At 48.1% G+C, this 15412-nt stretch overlaps 1 protein-coding gene across 2 annotated transcripts in view; it reads left to right on the forward strand.

Annotated features, from left to right (window-relative positions):
* TACC2 (transforming acidic coiled-coil containing protein 2) overlaps window positions 1–15412 on the forward strand; it is a 202873-nt gene that overhangs the window by 48966 nt on the left and 138495 nt on the right. The gene's annotated exons all lie outside the window — the stretch shown is intronic.

Here is a 15412-nt window from a genome sequence, read left to right on the forward strand (position 1 = left end):
TGGTGAACCCGTTCACCATGAGCGAGCTGTGCAGTGGACCTGGGTGGGTCTCAGAGAAAGTCCGCCAAGGCTGGAGGTGGGGGTGGTGTCCTGGGAGCTGCGGGTGTTACCCATAAAGGTGAAATTCAGCAGCAGTCTGGGGGATGTTGGGTGGCCACACGTCAGCAGAAACTCCCAGGAGCTGGAGTGGTGATGAAGTTCGGAGCAGGGGCTCCAGATCCACACCCCAGCTCTGCCCCTTGCTGGTTACCTACATAACCTCGGTGTGCCTACCTGTAGAATGGGATGAGTCCAACTGTCCCTGCCTCATTGAGTTGCTGTGAGGGCTAATCGAGATAATTGATTCAAGTGCAATGCTGGCACGTTCTGGCACTTGGCGGGTGTCAGGTTCCCTATCACAGTTCTGTGGAATGAGCTCTTCTCTCTTCATGTGGAGACTGTCGTCCTGTAGTTGAGGTTCCAACCTGGCCGTTTTTCTTTGCTAATACCTAATTCTTTGTCTGCTAAAATATCGTAATGGCTGAAGAGAGGGAATTCTTTCTTACCTCTATGGTGTAGCCCACAGTGATCTGCTTCAAGTTAAAAATTTTTGAGATTGCGTTTTATTGTAAAACCTCGTGTGTGTCTTTCATTGTGTACTGTATTGTATTGTATTTCAACACAAAAACTATGTTTTGAGTTGCCACGAGAAGAGCAGAGCACATCAAAACCCAATTGGTTAGCGGGTGACATGCTTCTGTTGAATCTACTGAATTTTGAAGATTCTGCTGACTTGAATAGAGCTGATACCAGAGAGCAGATTCAATATCTAAGAAATTTCTCTTTTTTATCTTGAAGACAGGATAGTTGGATAACTTAGTCTCATACATATGTAGATATAGGGAGCACAAATATGTTTACTGCTTTATTTCCCAACTTTTGAAGTCAAACTGGCACTGCTGGTGGATGTGTCATGGGTGTCCTGTGGCTTTGCTTACCTCCAGCCACCACCCTACACCTGAGGGGGACACATGCATCCCCAACTCTGAGAAGCAGGCGCTGACAGACGGCTCTGCTGTGGATTTCCATGCATTGTGTGGTCCCTCCCTGTGGAAGAGTCTGGGACCCACCAACAGCCTCACTTTATTTTTAGATTGTTCTACAGAAGGTGCTTGAATTGATTGTGACTTTGTATGCATATGACTCTCTTCCTTGTGGATGGAAAGTCTAGAATTTGGCATTTTGATTATCTGTCACTGATGGTCAGATATGTAGTTCTGGATCCATCTTAGACATCACCAAGCTTGTTTCTGCTGAATATTTATTTAAAGGGGTCTTTTCTTTTCCATTTGGGGAAATGGTTGGAAAAGTATCATTTTCAATTATTGGTGCATTTTGAGAGAATTAAATGATTCCCAGATGCTTAGGGTCTTTGTGTAGACCTGGGCTAACTCATGAAGGGCAGTTGGGTTGAAAAGTTGAGGGAGTTAAGGGAGGGGGAACAGACAGGAACAGCTGGCATCCTGCCGAGGAAGTCCTGGCTGGACCTGAACGCAGCCTCGGAGCTGCTTGCCGCCCTTCCTCCCACGCTGGCTTGCACTTCGTCTCTCTTTCCTCCTTCTCGCTCCTCCTCCTTCTAAAATTACCAGCTGTGACACCATGTTTTTGAGTTTAAGAATAAGGTTTTAGAGGATGGCTACAGCTGTATAAATTAAGGAAAAGAAGAAAGCATTCAAGCAAAGTTCTCTTAGTAGATAAAGCCAGGAGAACAGGCTCCCCCCCAACCCCCCGCCCCTGAGATCCTCTGGGCTTGATTTTATACTACATTGCTTCTATTATCTTAAACTCCCTTTTGAGAAGTACTGGGCTATTTCAGAGCTACAACTCGGACACTCCTTTCACTTGGAGCAATTTTCTTCCCCATGGGAGGCAGTAGAGTAAGACAGACCTGTTCACATCCCAGCAGCCTCTTCCTGGCTGTGTGGCCTTGGATCAGCTGCTTAACTTTTCAACCCTCAGTTTCCATATCTATAAAATAGGAAAAATAATACTTCCCTGTTAGGGTTGGAGTTAGGATAAAATTGGAATGTTTCCAAAGCATCTGGTGTAATGCCTGGTATATGGTAAGTGTCTAATAAAAATGGTAACTACTATTATAATCTTTATTTTTTAATTTTTATTTCTTTCTTTATTTTTCCCCCCAAAGCCCCAGTAGATAGTTGTATGTCATAGCTGCACATCCTTCTAGTTGCTGTACGTGGGATGCGGCCTCAGCATGGCTGGAGAAGCGGTGCGTCGGTGAGCGCCCGGGATCCGAACCCAGGCCACCAGCAGCGGAGCGCGTGCACTTAACCGCTAAGCCACGGGGCCGACCCCTACTATTATAATTTTAACTGTATTTATTCAAAAGCATCCTGGGAATTAAGCAAAAGGAGAAAATGCCTAAGGTCCCCAGATGACATGGTAACAGACCCTGCAGGAATAGGGAGACATGAGACCTGGGTGAGAGTCTGTTTCCAGCCATTCAACCTCCCTGTGCCTTAATTTCTGTCTGTCAAGTGGGGGCTCCACTAGCCCTGTTTGGCTCAAAAGAAGCTTGTCACATGGTCAAAGGCACTCAGGAACCAAAGACTCTACAAATGACATGGATTTATATTATTATCAACAGCTTCAATCATTGTGAGCCATCATATATAAAAGTCAAAGGGCCTTTTTAAATGTAGCCTTTATGTTCTGAAGCTTTTGTGTTCTGTAATTAAAACGAATTTTCTTGGAGGTGAATTTGTCCTTTGGAAAAGTGCCAAGTCCCTTTGGAAAGCTGGTTTGTGAGGCACCCACACGAGGGTGGCAGCCTCCTGGGAGGCAGGGGGCTGGATTCCCTTGCCTTCAGGTGCCTGTGACAGGAACATCGCTGCCTTGGCTTCCGCCTCTGAGTTTCTGAGCCCCTTTGCCCCGTGGCCTCTGCCGTGCTGCCCCTGGGCCCAAGGGCCAGTTTCAGGGCAGGGTGGGGATTTTTCACATGACTGTGTCCAAACTGACTTGGCTTCTCTTCCTGGAACCTCTCATCACTACCGCTGGTGGACGCCACTGCGTTAGACCTGGATGCAGGTGTATTTCAATAGCAATGTTTGAGAAATGGATATTTTAGACTCTAGCTGGTTAGAGCTGGAAAGAAACTTGGGGACATTCTTGTAGAGGCTCTGAAGAGGGAAGGGAAGGAACGAGGGAGCTAGCTGGCAGCAGAGCTAGAACTGATGCTGGCCCCTGATGGCCCCTGACAGCATGTTTCCCCCTTCACACCTGAGCTGAACTAAGGACCCTGCCACAGGGAAGGGGGGGGTTCTTCCCAGGAATGCCAGCCACCCTAAACCTGCTCCTAGGTTTCCGAAAGAAGATCATAGAAGTCTGAGTCCTAGTGTGGGACAAGCACAGGCCTCAAAGTCGACAGACTTCAAGTTCCAGCTCAAGTTCTGGCTCTGTGACCTTGGGGGCATCACCCTCTGAACCTGTTTACTCACCTGTAAAATGGGGGCACATAGTACCTAGGATTAAGTGAGCCACTTTATTTAGAGTGTCTGACACAAAATAAGTCCTCAGTATAATTCCCCTTTCACTTATTCCTCCCTTGGGGCCAAAGCACTTCCACATCCAGCATCTATTTCATCCTCACCTCAACCCTTAAGGGGTGCTGTTTGCAGAGGAGGAAATGGAGGCTCAGACAGCTGGCATGGCTTCCTCGAGGTCAGAGGACTAATAGGAGTTGGAGCTGGACTTGAACCTCTCTTCTGGAAAGTTTTTCATACATTAGATCCATGTTTAGATCCCGGATCATTAACTTATTAGCCAGGTAGAATCTTGGGGAGGTGACTCTCTAAGACAACGCTGTCCACTAGAACTTTCAACAGTGATGGAAATGTTCTGTATCTCCACTATCCAGTATGGCGGCCACTAGCCACATGTGGCTACTGAGCACCTGAAATGAGGCCACTTGAAAATGCAGGGTCATTTTCGGGGTGAGGTGGTTTCAGGGCCACTGAGGAACTGAATTGTGAATTTTATTTAACTTTCATTAGTTAAAATAGAAATTGAAATGGCCACATGGGGCTAGTGCCTTCTGCATGGGAAAGCCCGACTCAAAGACATAGTTTCTTCACGTATATGTACGAGATTAACTGTCACCCTTAGGGCCCTTGTGGTTCCGTGAGGGTCTTCATGTGAAGCCCTGCAAGGGCTCGGGCCCTGGTGGTGCTCAGGGAGCACTGGTTTCCTCCTTTCACCCCTTGGCTGTGCAGATGGGAACGCCACGTGGCTGTGTGCCCATAGTGGAGACTGGGGTGTATTCATGGCACAACTGCCCCGGCGACACTGACCAGCAGGAGGCGAATCTCCGGTACCTGAGCCAAGGAGGTTCACCACTGGGCCAACCGGAGGCCTTGGCTTAGCCGGTGCAACCTCACGCCCAAGCCTGGTAAGGAGGCCCCAGGTAACCGAGTCAACTGGCCCCAAACAGCAGCACTTAATCTGTGAACCTGCCCTGCACACACCTCCCCAGTGGCCACACCTGCAAGGGTGCCTCTCTGGGCCTGGGGAGAAGACTGAATGGGTCCACGGCTGAGATGGGTTTTCCAGTTGCCATCTCTGCATTGCTCGTGTCCTGAGAAACTGGCAGATGAGAAAGAGACTTACTGTGGGGTGTGCAGTGTCAAGAGGCCCCAGCTAACTGCATCTCGGCCTCCCCTTTCTTCTCAGTGCCTGTTGAGTTGTCCAGTGTTAAATATTTCAGCAGCCTGCTGGTTCAGACGTAGACTGTGAAAGTGTTCTATGTTTCCAGGGAAAGCACTGGAACAGGTCTAATTACTGATACTTTTTTTTTTTTTACAGATTTATTTATTTATTTATTTTCCCCCCAAAGCCCCAGTAGATAGTTGTATGTCATAGCTGCACATCCTTCTAGTTGCTGTATGCGGGACACGGCCTCAGCATGGCCAGAGAAGCGGTGCGGCGGTGCGCGCCCGGGATCCGTATCCGGGCCGCCAGCAGTGGAGCGCGCGCACTTAACTGCTAAGCCACGGGCCTGGCCCTAATTACTGATACTTTTAATGCTCTTTCCTTTTGCAAGGCAGGCAGAGGGTGTTTGGGGTTAAAAGCCTCCGGAGAGGGGTGCATCCATGCCCTGGGGGTGGGCAGGGTCCTGAGAGAGAACCACAGTGCACAGCAGACTCCAGTCAGTGCTGAGTTCTCGGTCCAAAGGCATCCTTGAGTGGAGGAGAGCAGGGCCTGGAAGCTGCCCCAGGTGAGCAAGGAGGGCTGGAAGAGGAAGGACCCGAAGTGAGGCTGGGGATGATATCCCGCTGGAGGGCAGGGGTGAGTCAGGTGGACCAAAGTTCAAATCTCACCTCCAACTCTGGGGGCCTTTTTGGGTAGTCATGTGACTGCTCCAAGCCTCCACTTCCTCACTGGTCAGTGGGGCTACCGATGTCTCCTGGGGTGTAAAGGGGGGTTTAAGTGGGGATTGGAGGAGGCAAGACACAGAGCGCTCGGCACAAAGCCAGCTTTCAATAGCCGGTGACTATGACAGAGCTGGGGCCTGCCAGCTCCTAGAGAGCCCAAGGACAAGGTCCCTGAGCTGCGGGGAGCCCTGCGGGCAGCTCCATCCCCACAGCCCGCTCAGCAGTCACCCAGCAAATGTGCACCCTGGCCAGATGCTTAGAAGGGAAGCCAAGGTCTCCCTCATTAGGGAGGAGCTGAGATGGGCATTCAGGACACTCTGGGCACAGGCTCCTCCGTTGGACGGAGGGTCGTGGTAAGTGGGTGGGTGCAGGCGAGTAATGCATGTGGTTTGTTGGCCCCAGCCCAGTGCTCATACACTCCTGAGGGATCAGGTTGTTCACGGCCTCCTGTCTACTCACTGTGTGTCTTCTCCAGGGGACTGCCCTTCTTCCCTTCCTGGGCCTCAGTGTCCTCTGACGCAGGGTCAGGAGATGGGCGTCATGATCCTGAATTCTCTGTCTAGAAATGTTTGCTCGGATACATGTTGGCCTCTGGCCAAGAGGATAAGTCATGATCTTGTTTCCATGGGAACATTAGACTTGCAGACGTGGCTCTTGGTTACCCAGCAGCCGATGCTCTGCATGGCGCACAGTGGGCACCCCACACGTGCTTGCTGAATAATTCAACCCCACTCGCTATCAGGTGAGTTGGAGGCTTCCTGTCCTGGAAAACCAGGTCAGACAGGACTTTGGAGGCCAACGGCCGGGTCTACTTTCAGCTCCACCGTTAGACCCTTCAATCTTGAGCACAGTCTGTGGCCTAGAGCCTCAGTTTCCTCACCTGTAAAATGCGTATGATGCTAGGGTCCACCACACAGAGACATTATGGAGATTACATAAGAACGATATGTGTAAAGATCTTAGCAAAGTGCCTGCCTGGCATGCAGGAAGCACTTAAATATCAGGCGTAATTGCTTTTATTATTACCATCATTATTGTGACTAGCATCATTTGAACAATGATAATACTATTACTAAAGCAGGTTACTGGTAGACACTTGTGCTTTGACACATGGACTAATTGAAATTTGCTGAAGTTCATTTGCATCTGCCCTGAATTCTTTGGAATCTGTCACTACCCTCTAAAGCTACCTCGGATCCTGCAGCCCCCAGCCTCCCCATGGGGGTGGCCTCAGTGTTGCAACATTGTATTTGATGCGAGGTCAAGCCATCTGCACTTGTGGGGAAGGCATTCTCTTCCTTGGGGAAACTAGGGCTTTGGGGTTAACCTCTTGCCAAGAGTGGCTGCAAAGAGGATGAAACCTACCATTTGTGGGAGGGAGTGAGCGTCTGTGTGGGTGAGCACGGCCAGGCTGCATCAGCGGAACACAAGCTCTGAGTGCATCTTATGGGACAAATTGCCGACGATCTTGGTGCAATGTTTTGAGCTGCTAGTTCATCCCAGACGTCCTAGAGGAAGGGGCAGGGCTGACGGTTGTCTGGCCATGCCTGACTGTCAGACACTATAGCACAATAACTGGAGGGAGAGACCCTTCCTGGCAAGTGACCCAGCAGCTGGTATTTAAACGTGCATGGCCAGAGTTGGCAGAACGTGAGAATTTTGGGGAGTGCCAAGCCTGGGCTTGAGATCTCAGCTCCAGGCCAGACTGCCTTTCCGGACTACCTATGAAGGGCGTCTGGGGCAGATGCTCCTCTGGCTCCTGAGGCCTGGTAGCAGGGATGCTCGCCCTCTGAGATGGGTACCACCTCATGCCTGGCTCAGGCATTCACAGTCGTGAAATATTAGAACCCGAAGGAACTTTAAGACCTTCACTCTCTTCATTTTACAGATGAGAAACCTGAGACCCAGAGAGGGTGTGTGACTTTCTTAAGGCCACGCAGAGGGCCACTGATCTGACTCATATTGAATGCGGTTCTTCTGGCCTCAAGACCAGTGCTCTTTTCAACAAATCCAGGCACTGTAGTGAGCAAGCATCCTCCTTGCTGTGTGCGGTAAAGGCCCTAGGTGAGCCTGCTGTGAACTGATGTTCTAGATTGTTTCTGGAGGAGGTGGCAGTGGTGTAAAGTAGTCTTGTGCTCGGGTTGTGTCTGAGGAAGCTGCATCTGCAGCCTTGCTCCAGCTTTTTTGCAAAATGAGTTAAGCTGACACCTCTGTGCCATGCTGGCCCTGGCTTTCCTTTGCTCGTGGACGATGGCATTTGGAGTAGGACTGCAGGAAGACCACTGTGCAAAGCTAGTTGGACAAGTGCTCGCAGGCTCTCTGATGCACCGCGACTTGGGGAGCGTATGGTTGCTGATGGGGAGGACAGTTTCGGATTAGAGTGAAACAGGAGAAACTTCTGCTGAAACTTGAGTTTCATCTCCTTCTAGCTGAGTGTGTCTGTGTGAGCAGTTTATAGAGGAAACTCTCAGAGGGCACAACTGTCCGTTTCAGGTTTCTTTACAAACAGTTGGGCCATGAATCCTTGGGAGATAAAACACTCAATGATCTTTGCAGGGTTTAGTTTTGTTTTTGCATGAAGACGGGACATTTATCTGTTAGAAACCACCAGGCTCCCTGTTGAATTGATGTTTATTCCTCTTCTTTGGTTCATATTTTATCTTCAGTCGGGAGTAATTATTCTGTAGAGATGGCTCCATATGGGGGGGAATTTTTGCGTTTCAGAAGCTTCTTTCGCATTTTGCACTTGGGAACTATAACTGACCTGAACATGCAAGTTGTCACGCTTTCCTGCTCCTTCCTGGCAGTCCTGAGAGGCCACTGGCTCTACGAGTGTAATAAAGGGTATTTTATGTCTTCTCTTCTAAATGCCTTTTCCTTTGGTATAAAATGTGGAGAAAGGTGTAAATGGAGAGGCAGGCCCTGACTTAAAGGCATCAGAGGCAGGAACTTGGCATGGCTGAGAGATGCTGGCCAGCCTCACACGCTCTTGTCCTGGGGTGGCTCCTCTGCCTGCCTTTTCCCTCCCCCTACCTGTCAGCCCTCTAGGGGACCACAGTGTTGTTCAACAGACCAGAGGGGCTCAGGCATATGTAGTGCCTCTGAGGTCTTCTCAACGCTCCAATCCTCGGGAGTACCCCCCACCCCGCCTGCCCCAGTATCGAGAGTCCTTTCTCTAACCCGACCACAATTTTAAGACAGAGGCAAATGTATTACAGTTGGTCACTTAGGATTTCATCCTTTGCAGAAGAACTTGAGTGTTTTGAGTTAGACAGACCTGGGTTCAAATCTGTCACTTATTCACTCTAGCACCTCGATCAAGTTACTTAATCAAGTTTGAAGCCTCAGTTTCCTCATCTGTAAAATGGGTATAAAATTAGTACCTACCTGGTGAGGACTCAGTGTGATGGTGTGTGCGAAGTGCTAGTCCAGAGTTGGCACAGGGAAGTGCTCGATGCATGTCTGTTGCCATTTGGGAGTGTGCCCTCTGAGGGCAGGGGCCACACCTGGTCCTTAGCACAATGGGCTGCACAGAGTAGGCCCTCAACAGATGTTTGTAGATTGAGTGTGTCTTGTCCATCAGATAGAGGGTGTGTCTATTGGGTACTTCCCCCAAAAGAGAAATAAAAGTCTGTTGGCCAGGTTAGAACAACAACACAACAACAAAATCACTGTGGGTATAAACTGTTCATTCATTCATTTGCTTATTCACTCAAACTGAGGGCCTCCTACATGAAGGTCCACGCTAGGTGCTCTAGGTGGTGTTTCTCATCCTCAGCACCACTGACCTTTTGAGCTGGGTCATTGTTGGGGAGGGTTGGCATGTGCGTAGTAGGATGTTTACCAGCACTAGATGCCAGTAGCATCCTCCACATCATGTCAATCAAAAATGTCCCCAGATACTACCAAACGTCCCCTGGTGGAGAAAACTACCCCTGGAGAGCTGCTGCTGTAGGGCCACACAATGTGCTTCCTTAGACCAACAGCCTCAGCATCACCTGGGAGCCTGTGAGGCAGACAGAACCTTAGGTCCTGCCCCAGACCTGCTGAGTCAGAATCAGCATTTCAACAAGGTGTCCAGTGACTCTTCCACACGCTAGAGTGCGAGCAGCTACTAGGTTCATGGGCCACCATTTGAGTAGCGAGGATCTAGGGCACTGTTCTCCACCTTGGCTGCACACTGAAATCTCCTAGGGAGCTTTAAAAAATATCGATGCCTGGGTGCCCCCAGAGTTTCCAATTTAATTGATATGAGGTGTGGCCTGGGCGTAGGGACTTTACAAGTTCCCAGGTGATTCTACTGTGTAGCAGAGTTTGAGAACCACTGGTCCAAGGGATGTAGAAGCAAATCAGACAAAGACTCAGCCTTCAGGGGCTTATTTTTCTGGTGGGGAGATGAGGCATCTGTGTAATCGTTATCATCGTGTAGACTGAACTGAGCCCTGCAAACCTGCCCCCGCCCCCCGCCCCGGCCCACTAGACCCTCACACTACTGTGGCTGTTTCATCAAATGTTTTATTTTTCAACCGTTGCCCTGATGTCACACAGACATCCGACTCTGACTCCTGGAGAAGACTGTTTTTCTGCCCAGGAAGACGGTACAGCAGGCAGAGCCTTGCTTCCTATTTAGTCAGTGACTTACTCAAAATTAGGACAAGGCCAAGTTCAAGCAATGCAGGCCTGTGTGTGAAGTGGGCTTTGTGTGCATTCAAGGAAAATTCCAAGGCCACGTCTAGAAATTCTGGATGAGGCTGCGGAGTCATGTGGAAAGCTGCCCCCACACATTTCCTGCGTGTATTTTGGGTTCAGGCTGGCATTTCATCTTAGTGTGGGCGGACGTAGTGGCTGAATTTTTCGGAGGCCTGAATCCCGCCTGCAAATATTTCTTGCTACCCTTACAACTAAGTTTTGCTGGGTTGCAGTTCAGGAATGTACCTTGCTGCTTGGACAACCCTTCATGGAATGTGAAGACTTTGTTCAGAAGCCCAAAGCAGTGATTTCTTCTAGAAAGAAAAAAAGGAAACTTTCCTCACTGTGCACTAGCGAGTTGGATCTTATTTTATTCGTGTGACGGATGAACTCACATGACAGAGCTGGGCACGGGTCCTGGGTTCCTCACGGCATATTCCTCTGCTGACACGTTTGGAGTGTATAAAAATAACCCGAAATTTAGTCCTTTGTCACTGTGGCCTGGTGAGGAGTTTGGGTTCACAGACACACAGCCTGTGTGTGAACCTGGCTCTGTCTGGTGTGACCTTGGGTAAGAGATTTCCTTTGTCAGCTAAGGACGATAGCAGTGCCTACCACAGGGGCTCCTATGAGGATTAAGAGAGAGAAGAGCTGTAAGCCACTTAACCGAGTGCCAGCTGGGTAGCGAATGCTCATAAATGTTAGCTAATATTATAGTGGTCATTTAAAAGAGTTTTTCAGTTGCCTTTTTGGTTTCCTTAACCCATTATTAAGTGGGGAAGGCAGAGGGCAAGCTGTCATGTGGATAGTGTTTTGCCATCCTTCAAGGCTGGCAGAGATGGGACATCTTCCAGGTGAAAATGTCCTTCTGGCTTGGGTTTCCGGTAGGTGGGTGGAGCCCTGAGATGCTGCTGTGCTGGAGAAGAAGGGCCTCTTCTACCAGGAGAGGGGAAGGATGGCCGGTGACGAGCACCGGGCTGAGAGTCAGCAGAGCGGAGGCTCGGCTCATACAGCTGCCAGGGAGGGCACTGCGGAAGGCTTGGTTTTCTGCCCTTGAGGAAACCACACTCTGGTTTAAGAGCAGCACGTGAGCATTAAAAGATTAAAACAGCTCACGGCCCTAATTGTCTTTGCCTCTCATTTGGTAATTCATGTAGGTGGCCATTAGTACTTATCTAGAAAGTATTCTCCGCGAGGCAAGGATTTTGTCCCTCCTGTTCACTCCTGTCTCCCAGCACCTAACACATTGTAGCTGCTTAAGAAATATTTGCTGAATGACTTAATCATATACTTCCTTATCACAAGTTACTGGATATATTCAAGAAGAGACTTAATTCCCACTACCTAGAATATTCTATTTCTCTTCTCCTGGTCCATTTCCCTTCTTTTTGTAGGTTGGAGTTTCACCAATGTCAGTCACTCATGTACCACTTAGAAGACATTCACCATATTTGTATACCACTTGTATTATTACCTACTTACTATTTTTCTTTAAATTGCTTCATTTTTATTTCAATGTATTGCTTTAGTTTTGTCCTAGGTAATGCCTGTGAAGTTATGGGTTTGGTGTGCTAATTATATATTTTTTCATAATATGCTTTAAATGCATAACTATTAAAATACTCTAATAATATGAGAAATCTTAATATGGCAACACCTCCTTATCCTCTAAAACTGAGCTTAAGTATTTCCTCTTTGGGAACATCTCCCCATATCTCTTCGAAGGCTGATTAAATATTCCTTTTCTGTCTCAGTCACGTGGTAGCCATTCCCTCATCCGACTGTAGGAGTGAGCATGGGACCACGAGGCATCTGAATTTGCTCAGGGCCAGGGACATGGCAGTTACTTCATAAGTGGTTTTGAATGACAAAGGAAACCCCTTGAGTCTAGGAAAGTTTATGCTGTCTGGCTATGTGTGGGTGCCCTGACCAGATGCCCTGTGATTCTCTGAGGACAATATGCTGTAATTCGGGGCACCAGTGTTCCTAAGCTTCCACTTGGGTGCCCATCAACAAGTCAGAGATAGGAACTTCCATTTAACTCGCACCTCCCAGCAAGGAGCTGGTGTGTTCTTTGTCTGGGGAGAGTTTGGCCTCTGTCCTTCAGCATCACATACTCCCCATCAGTTAACCAGCCAGCCCTGCATGTTTCCAGTCTCTGGCCTTGTGTCCCAGGTTTCTCCATGTATGAAATTGTGGCATTGGCAGTCCAGGGAGGGGCCATTGGTCCAGTGGGGCAGAAGAAAGTCCTCAGATAGAAGGGAGGTTCCTTTCAGCCTCCTGTAATAACTTCTCCAAATACACAGGCCATACCCTCCAGTTCTTTCTGCTCCAAAGCCAATTGTACCTGGTGTCTGCTGGGTGTTCTTGGTTCCATAATCCTGCTTCTTGCCCCTCCAGCAGAAGTCTGTCTTTCTAGGCACTGTCCTGTTTTATACATTTTTGCACCCCCATGGGCTCTTGGAACAGTGATTGCAGGCGCTCAGTGATTATTTGATTAGTTCATGGTTATTTATGTGTCAGGCAAATTTGGGCACAGGTTTCTAGCCTGGCTTCCCATTTTCAAGTGGCTTGTCACTTCTCAGCCAAGCAAAATATTGTTGCCACAACACAGTATTAAAGGAAGCTGCAAACACAGATCAACGCATTGCTCGGTGGACAGGCCTGGGGTATTTCCTAGGCGCCAATATGCCTTTTGTATTCCAGAAGATTCCCTAGGCAAATGATCTTTCATTTGCTTTGTGGTTTTTCATTCCTTTCTGGGGTCCTAGGTCTAGTATCAACAAAATGGGTGCTTCTCAACATCACAGTTGACAGTCCTTTTAGGGTGCTTTTGGCTGCAAGTAACAAACTACCCAACAACAACAACAATAATAATAATGCCAATTTCAACAATAACAGGTCCATCATCTCACCTGGCAGAGGTGGGGCACTTCCAAGGTTGAGTGATTCATTAGCCCTTTCCATCTTCCTCTCTGCCTGAATTTAGTGTGTTGGTTGATGTCCCCTTCATTGTTTCAAGCTGGCTGCAGCAGCTCCAAGCATCATGCCCACACATGACAACGTGGAGAGGCAGGAAGTCATCTGAAGGACAGGAGATACGCAGTCTTGCATCTCCTCTAGAGAGTGAGGAAAGAGTCCCAGAAGCCCTGCTGACTTCCCTTTCTGTTTCGTTGGCCAAGGGTGTGTCCCCCGATATTTCCTAAACTAATTATTTGAACATAAGTAAGTAAATGAAGAGAGGGAACAGCAGTTTGGGAAGCAACCATGACTGCTGCCACAAAAGTTCAGATTCAGAGTTTCTCCAGGTGTGGTTTGGAAAGCATCTCCATCAGAATTATCTAGAATATGCTTGCCAAAATGCCCTTTCCTCAGCCCCTTCCCCGACATCCTGATCCAGAATCTCTGGGAGCACTGTAACAATAACACAGCGAGTCCTATGTGCACTGAGTTTTAGACTCATAGGTTGGTGCTTGTGGTTGTCTCTTATTAATATTTACAGGGTGTAGATGATCCTTCCGCAGTGCTGGTCCTTTTGAGGAGAGGCTGGGGGAAGCAAGAGGACTAAAGAGTTAGCCTTCAAAAATTCTCTTCACACCTTTTGCCTTTTGGAGAGTCAAACAGAAATAGTGACTGATGCAATGATGATATCTGGGATTTGCTTCAAAATAATCTAGGTAGCAGGGGGAAGTGAGCATGTAAATAAAACAGAATTGGCCATGATTTGATAATATTGAAGCTGGGTAATATACAGAGGGTTCATTATATATTGTTCTCTCTACTTAAGTTTAAAAAAATCTCCTTCCAGACACCTGCTCTGTCATTATGCAGCCTTTGACTTGGGTGTACCACTCTCCTTCTTTGGGTCTCAGGTTGGATCCTAGGATTCCAACAGCACAAATTCTTTTCGATAAAGCAGTTTTCACACCTTCTTTTTTTTCCCTTCCCTCCGAATGAACCTTTTCACCAAACAAAATCTTACATGGAACCCGTAGATATAACAGATAAAAGTGGAACAGCTCTGGTTGCAGGTGCTATGGGCGACTCCCAGGTAGCCTTTAAGATAACTCCAGAAACCCTAGGACTCTGGAGAAGATAACTGAGCAGCTATTGCACTAAGGCATTGCTGAAAACGCTCATATAGACCACATTTCTGCAGAGGCTGTGGCCTTGTACTCAGACCCAGGAAATCTTCAGGACGTCAAGATTCAGTCATGGATGCAATTATTAAGACACATCCTTGCTGCCTGTGGTTCGGTCTTTTCCTATAGATTCCAGGTATCCCAAGACAGACGGGGCAAGCATGCCTCTGCCCTCCTCTGTCCCAGCATTGTGTTGTTACCCTGTTATGGAGCAGGAGGACACAGGCAATGCACATTTACTGTAGCTTCAGGTTTATTATCCGGGCATCATTTCTGGCTGTGGCTAGGACCAGGGCTGTGTGGGTTGGCTGAGAGTTTCCGGTGTGGATGTATCTCTGTCACACAGTGGGATTTGAATCTCAATCCCCTGTGATGTTGGGAGCCCTTGACTTCATCCTCTAATGAGTATGTCCTACACTGGACCAGGGCTCTGTCTGAATGTTGGCTGCCCCAGATTGTTGCACAGCTTGAGCCTGGGGGCACCTTGGAGAGGTGCCAGCGTCAACTCTTCCTCAGCCAGAGGGTTTCTCCTGCAATGAGTAGTCTTAGACGCTGGAGACATTCATGGAGTTGAGGATACTTTCATAAAATCCTTCAAAGAGGAGATTAAATCACAGTTATAACCAGACACCTACTGTATTAGTTTCCCATTGCTGCTCTAATACATGACCACAAAATTCGTGGCTTAAGACAATACAAATTTATTTTCTTAGAGTTCTGTAAGTAAAATGTCTGACATGGGTTTCACTGGGCTAAAATCAAGGTGTCAGTAGGGCTGTGTTCAGTAGGGCTGTGTTCCTTTCTGGAAGCCCTAGAGAAACATCCATTTCCTTGCTTTTCCAGCTTCTAGAGGCTGCCCACATTCCTTGACCTTTGATGGCCATCCTTCAAAGTCTTCAAAGCCGGCAATACAGCATCCTCAGATCTCTTTCTGACTCTGCTTCTGCTGTCACTTCTCTTTCTCTGTCTTTTTCTTCCTCTCTCTTCTACTTCTGAGGACTTTTATGATAAGATTGGGCCCACCCAGATAATCTCCTTGTGTTACAGTCAGATGATTAGCAACCTTAATTCCATCTACAATCTTAATCCTCCTTTGCCATGTAAATCAATATATTCATAGACCTCAGGGATGAAAATGTAGACACCCTTGGA

This window comes from Diceros bicornis, chromosome 6 (genome assembly GCF_020826845.1).
Source record: "Diceros bicornis minor isolate mBicDic1 chromosome 6, mDicBic1.mat.cur, whole genome shotgun sequence".
In the NCBI taxonomy this organism is placed as follows: Eukaryota; Metazoa; Chordata; class Mammalia; order Perissodactyla; family Rhinocerotidae; genus Diceros; species Diceros bicornis.